This window comes from Pelobates fuscus, chromosome 12 (assembly GCF_036172605.1).
Source record: "Pelobates fuscus isolate aPelFus1 chromosome 12, aPelFus1.pri, whole genome shotgun sequence".
Classification (NCBI taxonomy): domain Eukaryota; kingdom Metazoa; phylum Chordata; class Amphibia; order Anura; family Pelobatidae; genus Pelobates; species Pelobates fuscus.
The window spans coordinates 79596851-79621487 of NC_086328.1; the positions used below are offsets into that span (position 1 = coordinate 79596851).

The window sequence follows — 24637 nt, forward strand, 5'->3', positions numbered from 1 at the left end:
CTAAAGCCGAGTTTGTGAATATTTTGAAAACATCACTTTTTGCCTACATATTTTTCTCGATACAATTCATCTTCTGGTGAATAAATTCTTCATTGGAACTATGTAAACAAAGTCACTCATGCCGACTCTTCTAAATTAAAATTAATTGCACCTGGAAATGCCGGGGATTGAACCCGGGGCCTCATACATGCAAAGCATGCGCTCTACCACTGAGCTACATCCCCATTACATTGCTGCAGCATTACAGAACACGACACACAAATAGAACCTCGGCTCATTCGAAAAAATAGCCTTGTCTATTTTTTTTTAATAAAGTTTGTCTGAGGACTGTAGATTGCAAAATAGTTAAAAGCCTCAGATGTATATTAACAGAGGTAATAGTTGGACACATTTAACCACATCCAATGATTGTTTAGGACTCCTAGCCTACGTATGGTAACTTAGTGTCAATTGTTATATCAGATGGCTTAAATGCCCTTCCATTTATGACTTTATTGGTCAAAATATGAAGTTCTTCACTAAGTATATCATCTTCTTATCCAAAAATTATCTTTTACTCGGGGAATGAGGACCTATAATCGATTTACTGACACCTCATGGACACCAGGCACCAGATTTTCTGAGACAGCAGTGAACAGGATCTTAGCAGATGTTTAATTAAGTTTGCTCACTCAACTCTAAATTGTTCAAAATCAAAACCTGAATTGCATTTTCTTTTCGGCTAAACGTTCCAAGCTGTGGAAGGAGCTATGTTGGACTCTTTTCTAAAACATCAGCCTTGAAACAATTTTAATAAAGCTTCTGTAGCCAAAGAAATGAAATTCTCATGAGAAGTCACTAAAACTACGAATGTGAGGTCAAGGAAACTTCCCGAAACTCTAGAATTTAAGTAGGATACGCCATATACACTATTAAAAACCCACTTAGAGAAGTTGGCAACGCTATGCTATTTTCTTTGGGAATAAGGAAATCTAATGCAGACTCTGTCCTCAGAAGGAAACCAGACACAGGATTTTTAAGACAAGAGAGGATTTGGAGCTTAAAGATTTTTCTTTGGATTGATACACTAATGTTGACATTGTTGTGTGATAATTACTAAATTGTAAAATTTTGACTTATTTAAAGAAGCTGTGACTAAAGCCGAGTTTGTGAATATTTTGAAAACATCACTTTTTGCCTACATATTTTTCTCGATACAATTCATCTTCTGGTGAATAAATTCTTCATTGGAACTATGTAAACAAAGTCACTCATGCCGACTCTTCTAAATTAAAATTAATTGCACCTGGAAATGCCGGGGATTGAACCCGGGGCCTCATACATGCAAAGCATGCGCTCTACCACTGAGTTACATCCCCATTACATTGCTGCAGTATTACAGAACACGACACACAAATAGAACCTCGGCTCATTCGAAAAAATAGCCTTGTCAATTTTTTTTTAATAAAGTTCGTCTGAGGACTGTAGATTGCAAAATAGTTAAAAGCCTCAGATGTATATTAACAGAGGTAATAGTTGGACACATTTAACCACATCCAATGATTGTTTAGGACTCCTAGCCTACGTATGGTAACTTAGTGTCAATTGTTATATCAGATGGCTTAAATGCCCTTCCATTTATGACTTTATTGGTCAAAATATGAAGTTCTTCACTAAGTATATCATCTTCTTATCCAAAAATTATCCTCTTTTACTCGGGGAATGAGGACCTATAATCGATTTACTGACACCTCATGGACACCAGGCACCAGATTTTCTGAGACAGCAGTGAACAGGATCTTAGCAGATGTTTAATTAAGTTTGCTCACTCAACTCTAAATTGTTCAAAATCAAAACCTGAATTGCATTTTCTTTTCGGCTAAACGTTCCAAGCTGTGGAAGGAGCTATGTTGGACTCTTTTCTAAAACATCAGCCTTGAAACAATTTTAATAAAGCTTCTGTAGCCAAAGAAATGAAATTCTCATGAGAAGTCACTAAAACTACGAATGTGAGGTCAAGGAAACTTCCCGAAACTCTAGAATTTAAGTAGGATACGCCATATACACTATTAAAAACCCACTTAGAGAAGTTGGCAACGCTATGCTATTTTCTTTGGGAATAAGGAAATCTAATGCAGACTCTGTCCTCAGAAGGAAACCAGACACAGGATTTTTAAGACAAGAGAGGATTTGGAGCTTAAAGATTTTTCTTTGGATTGATACACTAATGTTGACATTGTTGTGTGATAATTACTAAATTGTAACATTTTGACTTATTTAAAGAAGCTGTGACTAAAGCCGAGTTTGTGAATATTTTGAAAACATCACTTTTTGCCTACATATTTTTCTCGATACAATTCATCTTCTGGTGAATAAATTCTTCATTGGAACTATGTAAACAAAGTCACTCATGCCGACTCTTCTAAATTAAAATTAATTGCACCTGGAAATGCCGGGGATTGAACCCGGGGCCTCATACATGCAAAGCATGCGCTCTACCACTGAGCTACATCCCCATTACATTGCTGCAGCATTACAGAACACGACACACAAATAGAACCTCGGCTCATTCGAAAAAATAGCCTTGTCTATTTTTTTTTAATAAAGTTCGTCTGAGGACTGTAGATTGCAAAATAGTTAAAAGCCTCAGATGTATATTAACAGAGGTAATAGTTGGACACATTTAACCACATCCAATGATTGTTTAGGACTCCTAGCCTACGTATGGTAACTTAGTGTCAATTGTTATATCAGATGGCTTAAATGCCCTTCCATTTATGACTTTATTGGTCAAAATATGAAGTTCTTCACTAAGTATATCATCTTCTTATCCAAAAATTATCCTCTTTTACTCGGGGAATGAGGACCTATAATCGATTTACTGACACCTCATGGACACCAGGCACCAGATTTTCTGAGACAGCAGTGAACAGGATCTTAGCAGATGTTTAATTAAGTTTGCTCACTCAACTCTAAATTGTTCAAAATCAAAACCTGAATTGCATTTTCTTTTCGGCTAAACGTTCCAAGCTGTGGAAGGAGCTATGTTGGACTCTTTTCTAAAACATCAGCCTTGAAACAATTTTAATAAAGCTTCTGTAGCCAAAGAAATGAAATTCTCATGAGAAGTCACTAAAACTACGAATGTGAGGTCAAGGAAACTTCCCGAAACTCTAGAATTTAAGTAGGATACGCCATATACACTATTAAAAACCCACTTAGAGAAGTTGGCAACGCTATGCTATTTTCTTTGGGAATAAGGAAATCTAATGCAGACTCTGTCCTCAGAAGGAAACCAGACACAGGATTTTTAAGACAAGAGAGGATTTGGAGCTTAAAGATTTTTCTTTGGATTGATACACTAATGTTGACATTGTTGTGTGATAATTACTAAATTGTAAAATTTTGACTTATTTAACCCCTTAAGGACCAAACTTCTGAAATAAAAGGGAATAACGACATGTCACACACGTCATGTGTCCTTAAGGGGTTAAAGAAGCTGTGACTAAAGCCGAGTTTGTGAATATTTTGAAAACATCACTTTTTGCCTACATATTTTTCTCGATACAATTCATCTTCTGGTGAATAAATTCTTCATTGGAACTATGTAAACAAAGTCACTCATGCCGACTCTTCTAAATTAAAATTAATTGCACCTGGAGATGCCGGGGATTGAACCCGGGGCCTCATACATGCAACGCATGCACTCTACCATGGAGCTACATACCCATTACCTTGCTGCAGCATTACAGAACACGACACACAAATAGAACCTCGGCTCATTCGAAAAAATAGCCTTGTCTATTTTTTTTTAATAAAGTTCGTCTGAGGACTGTAGATTGCAAAATAGTTAAAAGCCTCAGATGTATATTAACAGAGGTAATAGTTGGACACATTTAACCACATCCAATGATTGTTTAGGACTCCTAGCCTACGTATGGTAACTTAGTGTCAATTGTTATATCAGATGGCTTAAATGCCCTTCCATTTATGACTTTATTGGTCAAAATATGAAGTTCTTCACTAAGTATATCATCTTCTTATCCAAAAATTATCCTCTTTTACTAGGGGAATGAGGACCTATAATCGATTTACTGACACCTCATGGACACCAGGCACCAGATTTTCTGAGACAGCAGTGAACAGGATCTTAGCAGATGTTTAATTAAGTTTGCTCACTCAACTCTAAATTGTTCAAAATCAAAACCTGAATTGCATTTTCTTTTCGGCTAAACGTTCCAAGCTGTGGAAGGAGCTATGTTGGACTCTTTTCTAAAACATCAGCCTTGAAACAATTTTAATAAAGCTTCTGTAGCCAAAGAAATGAAATTCTCATAAGAAGTCACTAAAACTACGAATGTGAGGTCAAGGAAACTTCCCGAAACTCTAGAATTTAAGTAGGATACGCCATATACACTATTAAAAACCCACTTAGAGAAGTTGGCAACGCTATGCTATTTTCTTTGGGAATAAGGAAATCTAATGCAGACTCTGTCCTCAGAAGGAAACCAGACACAGGATTTTTAAGACAAGAGAGGATTTGGAGCTTAAAGATTTTTCTTTGGATTGATACACTAATGTTGACATTGTTGTGTGATAATTACTAAATTGTAAAATTTTGACTTATTTAAAGAAGCTGTGACTAAAGCCGAGTTTGTGAATATTTTTAAAACATCACTTTTTGCCTACATATTTTTCTCGATACAATTCATCTTCTGGTGAATAAATTCTTCATTGGAACTATGTAAACAAAGTCACTCATGCCGACTCTTCTAAATTAAAATTAATTGCACCTGGAAATGCCGGGGATTGAACCCGGGGCCTCATACATGCAAAGCATGCGCTCTACCACTGAGCTACATCCCCATTACATTGCTGCAGCATTACAGAACACGACACACAAATAGAACCTCGGCTCATTCGAAAAAATAGCCTTGTCTATTTTTTTTTAATAAAGTTCGTCTGAGGACTGTAGATTGCAAAATAGTTAAAAGCCTCAGATGTATATTAACAGAGGTAATAGTTGGACACATTTAACCACATCCAATGATTGTTTAGGACTCCTAGCCTACGTATGGTAACTTAGTGTCAATTGTTATATCAGATGGCTTAAATGCCCTTCCATTTATGACTTTATTGGTCAAAATATGAAGTTCTTCACTAAGTATATCATCTTCTTATCCAAAAATTATCCTCTTTTACTAGGGGAATGAGGACCTATAATCGATTTACTGACACCTCATGGACACCAGGCACCAGATTTTCTGAGACAGCAGTGAACAGGATCTTAGCAGATGTTTAATTAAGTTTGCTCACTCAACTCTAAATTGTTCAAAATCAAAACCTGAATTGCATTTTCTTTTCGGCTAAACGTTCCAAGCTGTGGAAGGAGCTATGTTGGACTCTTTTCTAAAACATCAGCCTTGAAACAATTTTAATAAAGCTTCTGTAGCCAAAGAAATGAAATTCTCATGAGAAGTCACTAAAACTACGAATGTGAGGTCAAGGAAACTTCCCGAAACTCTAGAATTTAAGTAGGATACGCCATATACACTATTAAAAACCCACTTAGAGAAGTTGGCAACGCTATGCTATTTTCTTTGGGAATAAGGAAATCTAATGCAGACTCTGTCCTCAGAAGGAAACCAGACACAGGATTTTTAAGACAAGAGAGGATTTGGAGCTTAAAGATTTTTCTTTGGATTGATACACTAATGTTGACATTGTTGTGTGATAATTACTAAATTGTAAAATTTTGACTTATTTAAAGAAGCTGTGACTAAAGCCGAGTTTGTGAATATTTTTAAAACATCACTTTTTGCCTACATATTTTTCTCGATACAATTCATCTTCTGGTGAATAAATTCTTCATTGGAACTATGTAAACAAAGTCACTCATGCCGACTCTTCTAAATTAAAATTAACTGCACCTGGAAATGCCGGGGATTGAAACCGGGGCCTCATACATGCAAAGCATGCGCTCTACCACTGAGCTACATCCCCATTACATTGCTGCAGCATTACAGAACACGACACACAAATAGAACCTCGGCTCATTCGAAAAAATAGCCTTGTCTATTTTTTTTTAATAAAGTTCGTCTGAGGACTGTAATTTGCAAAATAGTTAAAAGCCTCAGATGTATATTAACAGAGGTAATAGTTGGACACATTTAACCACATCCAATGATTGTTTAGGACTCCTAGCCTACGTATGGTAACTTAGTGTCAATTGTTATATCAGATGGCTTAAATGCCCTTCCATTTATGACTTTATTGGTCAAAATATGAAGTTCTTCACTAAGTATATCATCTTCTTATCCAAAAATTATCCTCTTTTACTAGGGGAATGAGGACCTATAATCGATTTACTGACACCTCATGGACACCAGGCACCAGATTTTCTGAGACAGCAGTGAACAGGATCTTAGCAGATGTTTAATTAAGTTTGCTCACTCAACTCTAAATTGTTCAAAATCAAAACCTGAATTGCATTTTCTTTTCGGCTAAACGTTCCAAGCTGTGGAAGGAGCTATGTTGGACTCTTTTCTAAAACATCAGCCTTGAAACAATTTTAATAAAGCTTCTGTAGCCAAAGAAATGAAATTCTCATGAGAAGTCACTAAAACTACGAATGTGAGGTCAAGGAAACTTCCCGAAACTCTAGAATTTAAGTAGGATACGCCATATACACTATTAAAAACCCACTTAGAGAAGTTGGCAACGCTATGCTATTTTCTTTGGGAATAAGGAAATCTAATGCAGACTCTGTCCTCAGAAGGAAACCAGACACAGGATTTTTAAGACAAGAGAGGATTTGGAGCTTAAAGATTTTTCTTTGGATTGATACACTAATGTTGACATTGTTGTGTGATAATTACTAAATTGTAAAATTTTGACTTATTTAACCCCTTAAGGACCAAACTTCTGAAATAAAAGGGAATAACGACATGTCACACACGTCATGTGTCCTTAAGGGGTTAAAGAAGCTGTGACTAAAGCCGAGTTTGTGAATATTTTGAAAACATCACTTTTTGCCTACATATTTTTCTCGATACAATTCATCTTCTGGTGAATAAATTCTTCATTGGAACTATGTAAACAAAGTCACTCATGCCAACTCTTCTAAAATAAAATTAATTGCACCTGGAAATGCCGGGGATTGAACCCGGGGCCTCATACATGCAAAGCATGCGCTCTACCACTGAGCTACATCCCCATTACATTGCTGCAGCATTACAGAACACGACACACAAATAGAACCTCGGCTCATTCGAAAAAATAGCCTTGTCTATTTTTTTTTAATAAAGTTCGTCTGAGGACTGTAGATTGCAAAATAGTTAAAAGCCTCAGATGTATATTAACAGAGGTAATAGTTGGACACATTTAACCACATCCAATGATTGTTTAGGACTCCTAGCCTACGTATGGTAACTTAGTGTCAATTGTTATATCAGATGGCTTAAATGCCCTTCCATTTATGACTTTATTGGTCAAAATATGAAGTTCTTCACTAAGTATATCATCTTCTTATCCAAAAATTATCCTCTTTTACTCGGGGAATGAGGACCTATAATCGATTTACTGACACCTCATGGACACCAGGCACCAGATTTTCTGAGACAGCAGTGAACAGGATCTTAGCAGATGTTTAATTAAGTTTGCTCACTCAACTCTAAATTGTTCAAAATCAAAACCTGAATTGCATTTTCTTTTCGGCTAAACGTTCCAAGCTGTGGAAGGAGCTATGTTGGACTCTTTTCTAAAACATCAGCCTTGAAACAATTTTAATAAAGCTTCTGTAGCCAAAAAAATGAAATTCTCATGAGAAGTCACTAAAACTACGAATGTGAGGTCAAGGAAACTTCCGAAACTCTAGAATTTAAGTAGGATACGCCATATACACTATTAAAAACCCACTTAGAGAAGTTGGCAACGCTATGCTATTTTCTTTGGGAATAAGGAAATCTAATGCAGACTCTGTCCTCAGAAGGAAACCAGTCACAGGATTTTTAAGACAAGAGAGGATTTGGAGCTTAAAGATTTTTCTTTGGATTGATACACTAATGTTGACATTGTTGTGTGATAATTACTAAATTGTAAAATTTTGACTTATTTAAAGAAGCTGTGACTAAAGCCGAGTTTGTGAATATTTTGAAAACATCACTTTTTGCCTACATATTTTTCTCGATACAATTCATCTTCTGGTGAATAAATTCTTCATTGGAACTATGTAAACAAAGTCACTCATGCCGACTCTTCTAAATTAAAATTAATTGCACCTGGAGATGCCAGGGATTGAACCCGGGGCCTCATACATGCAAAGCATGCGCTCTACCACTGAGCTACATCCCCATTACATTGCTGCAGCATTACAGAACACGACACACAAATAGAACCTCGGCTCATTCGAAAAAATAGCCTTGTCTATTTTTTTTAATAAAGTTCGTCTGAGGACTGTAGATTGCAAAATAGTTAAAAGCCTCAGATGTATATTAACAGAGGTAATAGTTGGACACATTTAACCACATCCAATGATTGTTTAGGACTCCTAGCCTACGTATGGTAACTTAGTGTCAATTGTTATATCAGATGGCTTAAATGCCCTTCCATTTATGACTTTATTGGTCAAAATATGAAGTTCTTCACTAAGTATATCATCTTCTTATCCAAAAATTATCCTCTTTTACTCGGGGAATGAGGACCTATAATCGATTTACTGACACCTCATGGACACCAGGCACCAGATTTTCTGAGACAGCAGTGAACAGGATCTTAGCAGATGTTTAATTAAGTTTGCTCACTCAACTCTAAATTGTTCAAAATCAAAACCTGAATTGCATTTTCTTTTCGGCTAAACGTTCCAAGCTGTGGAAGGAGCTATGTTGGACTCTTTTCTAAAACATCAGCCTTGAAACAATTTTAATAAAGCTTCTGTAGCCAAAGAAATGAAATTCTCATGAGAAGTCACTAAAACTACAAATGTGAGGTCAAGGAAACTTCCTGAAACTCTAGAATTTAAGTAGGATACGCCATATACACTATTAAAAACCCACTTAGAGAAGTTGGCAACGCTATGCTATTTTCTTTGGGAATAAGGAAATCTAATGCAGACTCTGTCCTCAGAAGGAAACCAGACACAGGATTTTTAAGACAAGAGAGGATTTGGAGCTTAAAGATTTTTCTTTGGATTGATACACTAATGTTGACATTGTTGTGTGATAATTACTAAATTGTAAAATTTTGACTTATTTAAAGAAGCTGTGACTAAAGCCGAGTTTGTGAATATTTTGAAAACATCACTTTTTGCCTACATATTTTTCTCGATACAATTCATCTTCTGGTGAATAAATTCTTCATTGGAACTATGTAAACAAAGTCACTCATTCCGACTCTTCTAAATTAAAATTAATTGCACCTGGAGATGCCGGGGATTGAACCCGGGGCCTCATACATGCAAAGCATGCGCTCTACCACTGAGCTACATCCCCATTACATTGCTGCAGCATTACAGAACACGACACACAAATAGAACCTCGGCTCATTCGAAAAAATAGCCTTGTCTATTTTTTTTTAATAAAGTTCGTCTGAGGACTGTAGATTGCAAAATAGTTAAAAGCCTCAGATGTATATTAACAGAGGTAATAGTTGGACACATTTAACCACATCCAATGATTGTTTAGGACTCCTAGCCTACGTATGGTAACTTAGTGTCAATTGTTATATCAGATGGCTTAAATGCCCTTCCATTTATGACTTTATTGGTCAAAATATGAAGTTCTTCACTAAGTATATCATCTTCTTATCCAAAAATTATCCTCTTTTACTAGGGGAATGAGGACCTATAATCGATTTACTGACACCTCATGGACACCAGGCACCAGATTTTCTGAGACAGCAGTGAACAGGATCTTAGCAGATGTTTAATTAAGTTTGCTCACTCAACTCTAAATTGTTCAAAATCAAAACCTGAATTGCATTTTCTTTTCGGCTAAACGTTCCAAGCTGTGGAAGGAGCTATGTTGGACTCTTTTCTAAAACATCAGCCTTGAAACAATTTTAATAAAGCTTCTGTAGCCAAAGAAATGAAATTCTCATGAGAAGTCACTAAAACTACGAATGTGAGGTCAAGGAAACTTCCCGAAACTCTAGAATTTAAGTAGGATACGCCATATACACTATTAAAAACCCACTTAGAGAAGTTGGCAACGCTATGCTATTTTCTTTGGGAATAAGGAAATCTAATGCAGACTCTGTCCTCAGAAGGAAACCAGACACAGGATTTTTAAGACAAGAGAGGATTTGGAGCTTAAAGATTTTTCTTTGGATTGATACACTAATGTTGACATTGTTGTGTGATAATTACTAAATTGTAAAATTTTGACTTATTTAAAGAAGCTGTGACTAAAGCCGAGTTTGTGAATATTTTTAAAACATCACTTTTTGCCTACATATTTTTCTCGATACAATTCATCTTCTGGTGAATAAATTCTTCATTGGAACTATGTAAACAAAGTCACTCATGCCGACTCTTCTAAATTAAAATTAATTGCACCTGGAAATGCCGGGGATTGAACCCGGGGCCTCATACATGCAAAGCATGCGCTCTACCACTGAGCTACATCCCCATTACATTGCTGCAGCATTACAGAACACGACACACAAATAGAACCTCGGCTCATTCGAAAAAATAGCCTTGTCTATTTTTTTTTAATAAAGTTCGTCTGAGGACTGTAGATTGCAAAATAGTTAAAAGCCTCAGATGTATATTAACAGAGGTAATAGTTGGACACATTTAACCACATCCAATGATTGTTTAGGACTCCTAGCCTACGTATGGTAACTTAGTGTCAATTGTTATATCAGATGGCTTAAATGCCCTTCCATTTATGACTTTATTGGTCAAAATATGAAGTTCTTCACTAAGTATATCATCTTCTTATCCAAAAATTATCCTCTTTTACTAGGGGAATGAGGACCTATAATCGATTTACTGACACCTCATGGACACCAGGCACCAGATTTTCTGAGACAGCAGTGAACAGGATCTTAGCAGATGTTTAATTAAGTTTGCTCACTCAACTCTAAATTGTTCAAAATCAAAACCTGAATTGCATTTTCTTTTCGGCTAAACGTTCCAAGCTGTGGAAGGAGCTATGTTGGACTCTTTTCTAAAACATCAGCCTTGAAACAATTTTAATAAAGCTTCTGTAGCCAAAGAAATGAAATTCTCATGAGAAGTCACTAAAACTACGAATGTGAGGTCAAGGAAACTTCCCGAAACTCTAGAATTTAAGTAGGATACGCCATATACACTATTAAAAACCCACTTAGAGAAGTTGGCAACGCTATGCTATTTTCTTTGGGAATAAGGAAATCTAATGCAGACTCTGTCCTCAGAAGGAAACCAGACACAGGATTTTTAAGACAAGAGAGGATTTGGAGCTTAAAGATTTTTCTTTGGATTGATACACTAATGTTGACATTGTTGTGTGATAATTACTAAATTGTAAAATTTTGACTTATTTAAAGAAGCTGTGACTAAAGCCGAGTTTGTGAATATTTTTAAAACATCACTTTTTGCCTACATATTTTTCTCGATACAATTCATCTTCTGGTGAATAAATTCTTCATTGGAACTATGTAAACAAAGTCACTCATGCCGACTCTTCTAAATTAAAATTAATTGCACCTGGAAATGCCGGGGATTGAACCCGGGGCCTCATACATGCAAAGCATGCGCTCTACCACTGAGCTACATCCCCATTACATTGCTGCAGCATTACAGAACACGACACACAAATAGAACCTCGGCTCATTCGAAAAAATAGCCTTGTCTATTTTTTTTTAATAAAGTTCGTCTGAGGACTGTAGATTGCAAAATAGTTAAAAGCCTCAGATGTATATTAACAGAGGTAATAGTTGGACACATTTAACCACATCCAATGATTGTTTAGGACTCCTAGCCTACGTATGGTAACTTAGTGTCAATTGTTATATCAGATGGCTTAAATGCCCTTCCATTTATGACTTTATTGGTCAAAATATGAAGTTCTTCACTAAGTATATCATCTTCTTATCCAAAAATTATCCTCTTTTACTCGGGGAATGAGGACCTATAATCGATTTACTGACACCTCATGGACACCAGGCACCAGATTTTCTGAGACAGCAGTGAACAGGATCTTAGCAGATGTTTAATTAAGTTTGCTCACTCAACTCTAAATTGTTCAAAATCAAAACCTGAATTGCATTTTCTTTTCGGCTAAACGTTCCAAGCTGTGGAAGGAGCTATGTTGGACTCTTTTCTAAAACATCAGCCTTGAAACAATTTTAATAAAGCTTCTGTAGCCAAAGAAATGAAATTCTCATGAGAAGTCACTAAAACTACGAATGTGAGGTCAAGGAAACTTCCCAAAACTCTAGAATTTAAGTAGGATACGCCATATACACTATTAAAAACCCACTTAGAGAAGTTGGCAACGCTATGCTATTTTCTTTGGGAATAAGGAAATCTAATGCAGACTCTGTCCTCAGAAGGAAACCAGACACAGGATTTTTAAGACAAGAGAGGATTTGGAGCTTAAAGATTTTTCTTTGGATTGATACACTAATGTTGACATTGTTGTGTGATAATTACTAAATTGTAAAATTTTGACTTATTTAAAGAAGCTGTGACTAAAGCCGAGTTTGTGAATATTTTGAAAACATCACTTTTTGCCTACATATTTTTCTCGATACAATTCATCTTCTGGTGAATAAATTCTTCATTGGAACTATGTAAACAAAGTCACTCATGCCGACTCTTCTAAATTAAAATTAATTGCACCTGGAGATGCCAGGGATTGAACCCGGGGCCTCATACATGCAAAGCATGCGCTCTACCACTGAGCTACATCCCCATTACATTGCTGCAGCATTACAGAACACGACACACAAATAGAACCTCGGCTCATTCGAAAAAATAGCCTTGTCTATTTTTTTTAATAAAGTTCGTCTGAGGACTGTAGATTGCAAAATAGTTAAAAGCCTCAGATGTATATTAACAGAGGTAATAGTTGGACACATTTAACCACATCCAATGATTGTTTAGGACTCCTAGCCTACGTATGGTAACTTAGTGTCAATTGTTATATCAGATGGCTTAAATGCCCTTCCATTTATGACTTTATTGGTCAAAATATGAAGTTCTTCACTAAGTATATCATCTTCTTATCCAAAAATTATCCTCTTTTACTAGGGGAATGAGGACCTATAATCGATTTACTGACACCTCATGGACACCAGGCACCAGATTTTCTGAGACAGCAGTGAACAGGATCTTAGCAGATGTTTAATTAAGTTTGCTCACTCAACTCTAAATTGTTCAAAATCAAAACCTGAATTGCATTTTCTTTTCGGCTAAACGTTCCAAGCTGTGGAAGGAGCTATGTTGGACTCTTTTCTAAAACATCAGCCTTGAAACAATTTTAATAAAGCTTCTGTAGCCAAAGAAATGAAATTCTCATGAGAAGTCACTAAAACTACGAATGTGAGGTCAAGGAAACTTCCTGAAACTCTAGAATTTAAGTAGGATACGCCATATACACTATTAAAAACCCACTTAGAGAAGTTGGCAACGCTATGCTATTTTCTTTGGGAATAAGGAAATCTAATGCAGACTCTGTCCTCAGAAGGAAACCAGACACAGGATTTTTAAGACAAGAGAGGATTTGGAGCTTAAAGATTTTTCTTTGGATTGATACACTAATGTTGACATTGTTGTGTGATAATTACTAAATTGTAAAATTTTGACTTATTTAAAGAAGCTGTGACTAAAGCCGAGTTTGTGAATATTTTGAAAACATCACTTTTTGCCTACATATTTTTCTCGATACAATTCATCTTCTGGTGAATAAATTCTTCATTGGAACTATGTAAACAAAGTCACTCATGCCGACTCTTCTAAATTAAAATTAATTGCACCTGGAGATGCCAGGGATTGAACCCGGGGCCTCATACATGCAAAGCATGCGCTCTACCACTGAGCTACATCCCCATTACATTGCTGCAGCATTACAGAACACGACACACAAATAGAACCTCGGCTCATTCGAAAAAATAGCCTTGTCTATTTTTTTTAATAAAGTTCGTCTGAGGACTGTAGATTGCAAAATAGTTAAAAGCCTCAGATGTATATTAACAGAGGTAATAGTTGGACACATTTAACCACATCCAATGATTGTTTAGGACTCCTAGCCTACGTATGGTAACTTAGTGTCAATTGTTATATCAGATGGCTTAAATGCCCTTCCATTTATGACTTTATTGGTCAAAATATGAAGTTCTTCACTAAGTATATCATCTTCTTATCCAAAAATTATCCTCTTTTACTCGGGGAATGAGGACCTATAATCGATTTACTGACACCTCATGGACACCAGGCACCAGATTTTCTGAGACAGCAGTGAACAGGATCTTAGCAGATGTTTAATTAAGTTTGCTCACTCAACTCTAAATTGTTCAAAATCAAAACCTGAATTGCATTTTCTTTTCGGCTAAACGTTCCAAGCTGTGGAAGGAGCTATGTTGGACTCTTTTCTAAAACATCAGCCTTGAAACAATTTTAATAAAGCTTCTGTAGCCAAAGAAATGAAATTCTCATGAGAAGTCACTAAAACTACGAATGTGAGGTCAAGGAAACTTCCCAAAACTCTAGAATTTAAGTAGGATACGCCATATACACTATTAAAAACCCACTTAGAGAAGTTGGCAACGCTATGCTATTTTCTTTGGGAATAAGGAAATCTAATGCAGACTCTGTCCTCAGAAGGAAACCAGACACAGGATTTTTAAGACAAGAGAGGATTTGGAGCTTAAAGATTTTTCTTTGGATTGATACACTAATGTTGACATTGTTGTGTGATAATTACTAAATTGTAAAATTTTGACTTATTTAACCCCTTAAGGACCAAACTTTTGAAATAAAAGGGAATAACGACATGTCACACACGTCATGTGTCCTTAAGGGGTTAAAGAAGCTGTGACTAAAGCCGAGTTTGTGAATATTTTGAAAACATCACTTTTTGCCTACATATTTTTCTCGATACAATTCATCTTCTGGTGAATAAATTCTTCATTGGAACTATGTAAACAAAGTCACTCATGCCGACTCTTCTAAATTAAAATTAATTGCACCTGGAAATGCCGGGGATTGAACCCGGGGCCTCATACATGCAAAGCATGCGCTCTACCACTGAGCTACATCCCCATTACATTGCTGCAGCATTACAGAACACGACACACAAATAGAACCTCGGCTCATTCGAAAAAATAGCCTTGTCTATTTTTTTTTAATAAAGTTCGTCTGAGGACTGTAGATTGCAAAATAGTTAAAAGCCTCAGATGTATATTAACAGAGGTAATAGTTGGACACATTTAACCACATCCAATGATTGTTTAGGACTCCTAGCCTACGTATGGTAACTTAGTGTCAATTGTTATATCAGATGGCTTAAATGCCCTTCCATTTATGACTTTATTGGTCAAAATATGAAGTTCTTCACTAAGTATATCATCTTCTTATCCAAAAATTATCCTCTTTTACTCGGGGAATGAGGACCTATAATCGATTTACTGACACCTCATGGACACCAGGCACCAGATTTTCTGAGACAGCAGTGAACAGGATCTTAGCAGATGTTTAATTAAGTTTGCTCACTCAACTCTAAATTGTTCAAAATCAAAACCTGAATTGCATTTTCTTTTCGGCTAAACGTTCCAAGCTGTGGAAGGAGCTATGTTGGACTCTTTTCTAAAACATCAGCCTTGAAACAATTTTAATAAAGCTTCTGTAGCCAAAGAAATGAAATTCTCATGAGAAGTCACTAAAACTACGAATGTGAGGTCAAGGAAACTTCCCGAAACTCTAGAATTTAAGTAGGATACGCCATATACACTATTAAAAACCCACTTAGAGAAGTTGGCAACGCTATGCTATTTTCTTTGGGAATAAGGAAATCTAATGCAGACTCTGTCCTCAGAAGGAAACCAGACACAGGATTTTTAAGACAAGAGAGGATTTGGAGCTTAAAGATTTTTCTTTGGATTGATACACTAATGTTGACATTGTTGTGTGATAATTACTAAATTGTAAAATTTTGACTTATTTAAAGAAGCTGTGACTAAAGCCGAGTTTGTGAATATTTTGAAAACATCACTTTTTGCCTACATATTTTTCTCGATACAATTCATCTTCTGGTGAATAAATTCTTCATTGGAACTATGTAAACAAAGTCACTCATGCCGACTCTTCTAAATTAAAATTAATTGCACCTGGAGATGCCAGGGATTGAACCCGGGGCCTCATACATGCAAAGCATGCGCTCTACCACTGAGCTACATCCCCATTACATTGCTGCAGCATTACAGAACACGACACACAAATAGAACCTCGGCTCATTCGAAAAAATAGCCTTGTCTATTTTTTTTAATAAAGTTCGTCTGAGGACTGTAGATTGCAAAATAGTTAAAAGCCTCAGATGTATATTAACAGAGGTAATAGTTGGACACATTTAACCACATCCAATGATTGTTTAGGACTCCTAGCCTACGTATGGTAACTTAGTGTCAATTGTTATATCAGATGGCTTAAATGCCCTTCCATTTATGACTTTATTGGTCAAAATATGAAGTTCTTCACTAAGTATATCATCTTCTTATCCAAAAATTATCCTCTTTTACTAGGGGAATGAGGACCTATAATCGATTTACTGACACCTCATGGACACCAGGCACCAGATTTTCTGAGACAGCAGTGAACAGGATCTTAGCAGATGTTTAATTAAGTTTGCTCACTCAACTCTAAATTGTTCAAAATCAAAACCTGAATTGCATTTTCTTTTCGGCTAAACGTTCCAAGCTGTGGAAGGAGCTATGTTGGACTCTTTTCTAAAACATCAGCCTTGAAACAATTTTAATAAAGCTTCTGTAGCCAAAGAAATGAAATTCTCATGAGAAGTCACTAAAACTACGAATGTGAGGTCAAGGAAACTTCCTGAAACTCTAGAATTTAAGTAGGATACGCCATATACACTATTAAAAACCCACTTAGAGAAGTTGGCAACGCTATGCTATTTTCTTTGGGAATAAGGAAATCTAATGCAGACTCTGTCCTCAGAAGGAAACCAGACACAGGATTTTTAAGACAAGAGAGGATTTGGAGCTTAAAGATTTTTCTTTGGATTGATACACTAATGTTGACATTGTTGTGTGATAATTACTAAATTGTAAAATTTTGACTTATTTAAAGAAGCTGTGACTAAAGCCGAGTTTGTGAATATTTTGAAAACATCACTTTTTGCCTACATATTTTTCTCGATACAATTCATCTTCTGGTGAATAAATTCTTCATTGGAACTATGTAAACAAAGTCACTCATTCCGACTCTTCTAAATTAAAATTAATTGCACCTGGAGATGCCGGGGATTGAACCCGGGGCCTCATACATGCAAAGCATGCACTCTACCATGGAGCTACATACCCATTACCTTGCTGCAGCATTACAGAACACGACACACAAATAGAACCTCGGCTCATTCGAAAAAATAGCCTTGTCTATTTTTTTTTAATAAAGTTCGTCTGAGGACTGTAGATTGCAAAATAGTTAAAAGCCTCAGATGTATATTAACAGAGGTAATAGTTGGACACATTTAACCACATCCAATGATTGTTTAGGACTCCTAGCCTACGTATGGTAACTTAGTGTCAATTGTTATATCAGATGGCTTAAATGCCCTTCCATTTATGACTTTATTGGTCAAAATATGAAGTTCTTCACTAAGTATATCATCTTCTTATCCAAAAATTATCCTCTTTTACTAGGGGAATGAGGACCTATAATCGATTTACTGACACCTCATGGACACCAGGCACCAGATTTTCTGAGACAGCAGTGAACAGGATCTTAGCAGATGTTTAATTAAGTTTGCTCACTCAACTCTAAATTGTTCAAAATCAAAACCTGAATTGCATTTTCTTTTCGGCTAAACGTTCCAAGCTGTGGAAGGAGCTATGTTGGACTCTTTTCTAAAACATCAGCCTTGAAACAATTTTAATAAAGCTTCTGTAGCCAAAGAAATGAAATTCTCATGAGAAGTCACTAAAACTACGAATGTGAGGTCAAGGAAACTTCCCGAAACTCTAGAATTTAAGTAGGATACGCCATATACACTATTAAAAACCCACTTAGAGAAGTTGGCAACGCTATGCTATTTTCTTTGGGAATAAGGAAATCTAATGCAGACTCTGTCCTCAGAAGGAAACCAGACACAGGATTTTTAAGACAAGAGAGGATTTGGAGCTTAAAGATTTTTCTTTGGATTGATACACTAATGTTGACATTGTTGTGTGATAATTACTAAATTGTAAAATTTTGACTTATTTAAAGAAGCTGTGACTAAAGCCGAGTTTGTGAATATTTTTAAAACATCACTTTTTGCCTACATATTTTTCTCGATACAATTCATCTTCTGGTGAATAAATTCTTCATTGGAACTATGTAAACAAAGTCACTCATGCCGACTCTTCTAAATTAAAATTAATTGCACCTGGAAATGCCGGGGATTGAACCCGGGGCCTCATACATGCAAAGCATGCGCTCTACCACTGAGCTACATCCCCATTACATTGCTGCAGCATTACAGAACACGACACACAAATAGAACCTCGGCTCATTCGAAAAAATAGCCTTGTCTATTTTTTTTTAATAAAGTTCGTCTGAGGACTGTAGATTGCAAAATAGTTAAAAGCCTCAGATGTATATTAACAGAGGTAATAGTTGGACACATTTAACCACATCCAATGATTGTTTAGGACTCCTAGCCTACGTATGGTAACTTAGTGTCAATTGTTATATCAGATGGCTTAAATGCCCTTCCATTTATGACTTTATTGGTCAAAATATGAAGTTCTTCACTAAGTATATCATCTTCTTATCCAAAAATTATCCTCTTTTACTCGGGGAATGAGGACCTATAATCGATTTACTGACACCTCATGGACACCAGGCACCAGATTTTCTGAGACAGCAGTGAACAGGATCTTAGCAGATGTTTAATTAAGTTTGCTCACTCAACTCTAAATTGTTCAAAATCAAAACCTGAATTGCATTTTCTTTTCGGCTAAACGTTCCAAGCTGTGGAAGGAGCTATGTTGGACTCTTTTCTAAAACATCAGCCTTGAAACAATTTTAATAAAGCTTCTGTAGCCAAAGAAATGAAATTCTCATGAGAAGTCACTAAAACTACGAATGTGAGGTCAAGGAAACTTCCCGAAACTCTAGAATTTAAGTAGGATACGCCATATACACTATTAAAAACCCACTTAGAGAAGTTGGCAACGCTATGCTATTTTCTTTGGGAATAAGGAAATCTAATGCAGACTCCGTCCTCAGAAGGAAACCAGACACAGGATTTTTAAGACAAGAGAGGATTTGGAGCTTAAAGATTTTTCTTTGGATTGATACACTAATGTTGACATTGTTGTGTGATAATTACTAAATTGTAAAATTTTGACTTATTTAACCCCTTAAGGACCAAACTTCTGAAATAAAAGGGAATCACGACATGTCACACACGTCATGTGTCCTTAAGGGGTTAAAGAAGCTGTGACTAAAGCCGAGTTTGTGAATATTTTGAAAACATCACTTTTTGCCTACATATTTTTCTCGATACAATTCATCTTCTGGTGAATAAATTCTTCATTGGAACTATGTAAACAAAGTCACTCATGCCGACTCTTCTAAATTAAAATTAATTGCACCTGGAAATGCCGGGGATTGAACCCGGGGCCTCATACATGCAAAGCATGCGCTCTACCACTGAGCTACATCCCCATTACATTGCCGCAGCATTACAGAACACAACACACAAATAGAACCTCGGCTCATTCGAAAAAATAGCCTTGTCTATTTTTTTTTAATAAAGTTCGTCTGAGGACTGTAGATTGCAAAATAGTTAAAAGCCTCAGATGTATATTAACAGAGGTAATAGTTGGACACATTTAACCACATCCAATGATTGTTTAGGACTCCTAGCCTACGTATGGTAACTTAGTGTCAATTGTTATATCAGATGGCTTAAATGCCCTTCCATTTATGACTTTATTGGTCAAAATATGAAGTTCTTCACTAAGTATATCATCTTCTTATCCAAAAATTATCCTCTTTTACTCGGGGAATGAGGACCTATAATCGATTTACTGACACCTCATGGACACCAGGCACCAGATTTTCTGAGACAGCAGTGAACAGGATCTTAGCAGATGTTTAATTAAGTTTGCTCACTCAACTCTAAATTGTTCAAAATCAAAACCTGAATTGCATTTTCTTTTCGGCTAAACGTTCCAAGCTGTGGAAGGAGCTATGTTGGACTCTTTTCTAAAACATCAGCCTTGAAACAATTTTAATAAAGCTTCTGTAGCCAAAGAAATGAAATTCTCATGAGAAGTCACTAAAACTACGAATGTGAGGTCAAGGAAACTTCCCGAAACTCTAGAATTTAAGTAGGATACGCCATATACACTATTAAAAACCCACTTAGAGAAGTTGGCAACGCTATGCTATTTTCTTTGGGAATAAGGAAATCTAATGCAGACTCTGTCCTCAGAAGGAAACCAGACACAGGATTTTTAAGACAAGAGAGGATTTGGAGCTTAAAGATTTTTCTTTGGATTGATACACTAATGTTGACATTGTTGTGTGATAATTACTAAATTGTAAAATTTTGACTTATTTAAAGAAGCTGTGACTAAAGCCGAGTTTGTGAATATTTTGAAAACATCACTTTTTGCCTACATATTTTTCTCGATACAATTCATCTTCTGGTGAATAAATTCTTCATTGGAACTATGTAAACAAAGTCACTCATGCTGACTCTTCTAAATTAAAATTAATTGCACCTGGAGATGCCGGGGACTGAACCCGGGGCCTCATACATGCAAAGCATGCGCTCTACCACTGAGCTACATCCCCATTACATTGCTGCAGCATTACAGAACACGACACACAAATAGAACCTCGGCTCATTCGAAAAAATAGCCTTGTCTATTTTTTTTAATAAAGTTCGTCTGAGGACTGTAGATTGCAAAATAGTTAAAAGCCTCAGATGTATATTAACAGAGGTAATATTTGGACACATTTAACCACATCCAATGATTGTTTAGGACTCCTAGCCTACGTATGGTAACTTAGTGTCAATTGTTATATCAGATGGCTTAAATGCCCTTCCATTTATGACTTTATTGGTCAAAATATGAAGTTCTTCACTAAGTATATCATCTTCTTATCCAAAAATTATCCTCTTTTACTAGGGGAATGAGGACCTATAATCGATTTACTGACACCTCATGGACACCAGGCACCAGATTTTCTGAGACAGCAGTGAACAGGATCTTAGCAGATGTTTAATTAAGTTTGCTCACTCAACTCTAAATTGTTCAAAATCAAAACCTGAATTGCATTTTCTTTTCGGCTAAACGTTCCAAGCTGTGGAAGGAGCTATGTTGGACTCTTTTCTAAAACATCAGCCTTGAAACAATTTTAATAAAGCTTCTGTAGCCAAAGAAATGAAATTCTCATGAGAAGTCACTAAAACTACGAATGTGAGGTCAAGGAAACTTCCCGAAACTCTAGAATTTAAGTAGGATACGCCATATACACTATTAAAAACCCACTTAGAGAAGTTGGCAACGCTATGCTATTTTCTTTGGGAATATGGAAATCTAATGCAGACTCTGTCCTCAGAAGGAAACCAGACACAGGATTTTTAAGACAAGAGAGGATTTGGAGCTTAAAGATTTTTCTTTGGATTGATACACTAATGTTGACATTGTTGTGTGATAATTACTAAATTGTAAAATTTTGACTTATTTAAAGAAGCTGTGACTAAAGCCGAGTTTGTGAATATTTTGAAAACATCACTTTTTGCCTACATATTTTTCTCGATACAATTCATCTTCTGGTGAATAAATTCTTCATTGGAACTATGTAAACAAAGTCACTCATTCCGACTCTTCTAAATTAAAATTAATTGCACCTGGAGATGCCGGGGATTGAACCCGGGGCCTCATACATGCAAAGCATGCGCTCTACCATGGAGCTACATCCCCATTACCTTGCTGCAGCATTACAGAACACGACACACAAATAGAACCTCGGCTCATTCGAAAAAATAGCCTTGTCTATTTTTTTTTAATAAAGTTCGTCTGAGGACTGTAGATTGCAAAATAGTTAAAAGCCTCAGATGTATATTAACAGAGGTAATAGTTGGACACATTTAACCACATCCAATGATTGTTTAGGACTCCTAGCCTACGTATGGTAACTTAGTGTCAATTGTTATATCAGATGGCTTAAATGCCCTTCCATTTATGACTTTATTGGTCAAAATATGAAGTTCTTCACTAAGTATATCATCTTCTTATCCAAAAATTATCCTCTTTTACTCGGGGAATGAGGACCTATAATCGATTTACTGACACCTCATGGACACCAGGCACCAGATTTTCTGAGACAGCAGTGAACAGGATCTTAGCAGATGTTTAATTAAGTTTGCTCACTCAACTCTAAATTGTTCAAAATCAAAACCTGAATTGCATTTTCTTTTCGGCTAAACGTTCCAAGCTGTGGAAGGAGCTATGTTGGACTCTTTTCTAAAACATCAGCCTTGAAACAATTTTAATAAAGCTTCTGTAGCCAAAGAAATTAAATTCTCATGAGAAGTCACTAAAACTACGAATGTGAGGTCAAGGAAACTTCCCGAAACGCTAGAATTTAAGTAGGATACGCCATATACACTATTAAAAACCCACTTAGAGAAGTTGGCAACGCTATGCTATTTTCTTTGGGAATAAGGAAATCTAATGCAGACTCTGTCCTCAGAAGGAAACCAGACACAGGATTTTTAAGACAAGAGAGGATTTGGAGCTTAAAGATTTTTCTTTGGATTGATACACTAATGTTGACATTGTTGTGTGATAATTACTAAATTGTAAAATTTTTACTTATTTAAAGAAGCTGTGACTAAAGCCGAGTTTGTGAAAATTTTGAAAACATCACTTTTTGCCTACATATTTTTCTCGATACAATTCATCTTCTGGTGAATAAATTCTTCATTGGAACTATGTAAACAAAGTCACTCATGCCGACTCTTCTAAATTAAAATTAATTGCACCTGGAAATGCCAGGGATTGAACCCGGGGCCTCATACATGCAAAGCATGCGCTCTACCACTGAGCTACATCCCCATTACATTGCTGCAGCATTACAGAACACGACACACAAATAGAACCTCGGCTCATTCGAAAAAATAGCCTTGTCTATTTTTTTTTAATAAAGTTCGTCTGAGGACTGTAGATTGCAAAATAGTTAAAAGCCTCAGATGTATATTAACAGAGGTAATAGTTGGACACATTTAACCACATCCAATGATTGTTTAGGACTCCTAGCCTACGTATGGTAACTTAGTGTCAATTGTTATATCAGATGGCTTAAATGCCCTTCCATTTATGACTTTATTGGTCAAAATATGAAGTTCTTCACTAAGTATATCGACTTCTTATCCAAAAATTATCCTCTTTTACTAGGGGAATGAGGACCTATAATCGATTTACTGACACCTCATGGACACCAGGCACCAGATTTTCTGAGACAGCAGTGAACAGGATCTTAGCAGATGTTTAATTAAGTTTGCTCACTCAACTCTAAATTGTTCAAAATCAAAACCTGAATTGCATTTTCTTTTCGGCTAAACGTTCCAAGCTGTGGAAGGAGCTATGTTGGACTCTTTTCTAAAACATCAGCCTTGAAACAATTTTAATAAAGCTTCTGTAGCCAAAGAAATTAAATTCTCATGAGAAGTCACTAAAACTACGAATGTGAGGTCAAGGAAACTTCCCGAAACTCTAGAATTTAAGTAGGATACGCCATATACACTATTAAAAACCCACTTAGAGAAGTTGGCAACGCTATGCTATTTTCTTTGGGAATATGGAAATCTAATGCAGACTCTGTCCTCAGAAGGAAACCAGACACAGGATTTTTAAGACAAGAGAGGATTTGGAGCTTAAAGATTTTTCTTTGGATTGATACACTAATGTTGACATTGTTGTGTGATAATTACTAAATTGTAAAATTTTGACTTATTTAAAGAAGCTGTGACTAAAGCCGAGTTTGTGAATATTTTGAAAACATCACTTTTTGCCTACATATTTTTCTCGATACAATTCATCTTCTGGTGAATAAATTCTTCATTGGAACTATGTAAACAAAGTCACTCATTCCGACTCTTCTAAATTAAAATTAATTGCACCTGGAGATGCCGGGGATTGAACCCAGGGCCTCATACATGCAAAGCATGCGCTCTACCATGGAGCTACATCCCCATTACCTTGCTGCAGCATTACAGAACACGACACACAAATAGAACCTCGGCTCATTCGAAAAAATAGCCTTGTCTATTTTTTTTTAATAAAGTTCGTCTGAGGACTGTAGATTGCAAAATAGTTAAAAGCCTCAGATGTATATTAACAGAGGTAATAGTTGGACACATTTAACCACATCCAATGATTGTTTAGGACTCCTAGCCTACGTATGGTAACTTAGTGTCAATTGTTATATCAGATG

At 36.1% G+C, this 24637-nt stretch overlaps 16 non-coding genes across 16 annotated transcripts; all 16 read right to left on the reverse strand.

Annotated features, from left to right (window-relative positions):
• Positions 1-152: 152 nt before the first annotated feature.
• TRNAA-UGC (transfer RNA alanine (anticodon UGC)) lies at positions 153-224 on the reverse strand. Its single transcript has one exon. It is a non-coding gene; the product is annotated as a tRNA-Ala (tRNA).
• A 2199-nt stretch (positions 225-2423) lies between these two features.
• On the reverse strand, positions 2424-2495 carry TRNAA-UGC (transfer RNA alanine (anticodon UGC)). The gene has a single exon. It is a non-coding gene; the product is annotated as a tRNA-Ala (tRNA).
• A 2278-nt stretch (positions 2496-4773) lies between these two features.
• Positions 4774-4845, reverse strand: TRNAA-UGC (transfer RNA alanine (anticodon UGC)). Its single transcript has one exon. It is a non-coding gene; the product is annotated as a tRNA-Ala (tRNA).
• A 2278-nt stretch (positions 4846-7123) lies between these two features.
• Positions 7124-7195, reverse strand: TRNAA-UGC (transfer RNA alanine (anticodon UGC)). Its single transcript has one exon. It is a non-coding gene; the product is annotated as a tRNA-Ala (tRNA).
• A 1064-nt stretch (positions 7196-8259) lies between these two features.
• Positions 8260-8331, reverse strand: TRNAA-UGC (transfer RNA alanine (anticodon UGC)). The gene has a single exon. It is a non-coding gene; the product is annotated as a tRNA-Ala (tRNA).
• A 1064-nt stretch (positions 8332-9395) lies between these two features.
• TRNAA-UGC (transfer RNA alanine (anticodon UGC)) lies at positions 9396-9467 on the reverse strand. The gene has a single exon. It is a non-coding gene; the product is annotated as a tRNA-Ala (tRNA).
• A 1065-nt stretch (positions 9468-10532) lies between these two features.
• Positions 10533-10604, reverse strand: TRNAA-UGC (transfer RNA alanine (anticodon UGC)). The gene has a single exon. It is a non-coding gene; the product is annotated as a tRNA-Ala (tRNA).
• Positions 10605-11669: 1065 nt separating this feature from the next.
• Positions 11670-11741, reverse strand: TRNAA-UGC (transfer RNA alanine (anticodon UGC)). The gene has a single exon. It is a non-coding gene; the product is annotated as a tRNA-Ala (tRNA).
• Positions 11742-12806: 1065 nt separating this feature from the next.
• TRNAA-UGC (transfer RNA alanine (anticodon UGC)) lies at positions 12807-12878 on the reverse strand. The gene has a single exon. It is a non-coding gene; the product is annotated as a tRNA-Ala (tRNA).
• A 1064-nt stretch (positions 12879-13942) lies between these two features.
• TRNAA-UGC (transfer RNA alanine (anticodon UGC)) lies at positions 13943-14014 on the reverse strand. Its single transcript has one exon. It is a non-coding gene; the product is annotated as a tRNA-Ala (tRNA).
• A 1140-nt stretch (positions 14015-15154) lies between these two features.
• Positions 15155-15226, reverse strand: TRNAA-UGC (transfer RNA alanine (anticodon UGC)). Its single transcript has one exon. It is a non-coding gene; the product is annotated as a tRNA-Ala (tRNA).
• Positions 15227-16291: 1065 nt separating this feature from the next.
• Positions 16292-16363, reverse strand: TRNAA-UGC (transfer RNA alanine (anticodon UGC)). The gene has a single exon. It is a non-coding gene; the product is annotated as a tRNA-Ala (tRNA).
• Positions 16364-18564: 2201 nt separating this feature from the next.
• On the reverse strand, positions 18565-18636 carry TRNAA-UGC (transfer RNA alanine (anticodon UGC)). The gene has a single exon. It is a non-coding gene; the product is annotated as a tRNA-Ala (tRNA).
• Positions 18637-19777: 1141 nt separating this feature from the next.
• Positions 19778-19849, reverse strand: TRNAA-UGC (transfer RNA alanine (anticodon UGC)). The gene has a single exon. It is a non-coding gene; the product is annotated as a tRNA-Ala (tRNA).
• A 1065-nt stretch (positions 19850-20914) lies between these two features.
• Positions 20915-20986, reverse strand: TRNAA-UGC (transfer RNA alanine (anticodon UGC)). Its single transcript has one exon. It is a non-coding gene; the product is annotated as a tRNA-Ala (tRNA).
• Positions 20987-23187: 2201 nt separating this feature from the next.
• TRNAA-UGC (transfer RNA alanine (anticodon UGC)) lies at positions 23188-23259 on the reverse strand. The gene has a single exon. It is a non-coding gene; the product is annotated as a tRNA-Ala (tRNA).
• Between the last annotated feature and the right edge of the window lie 1378 nt (positions 23260-24637).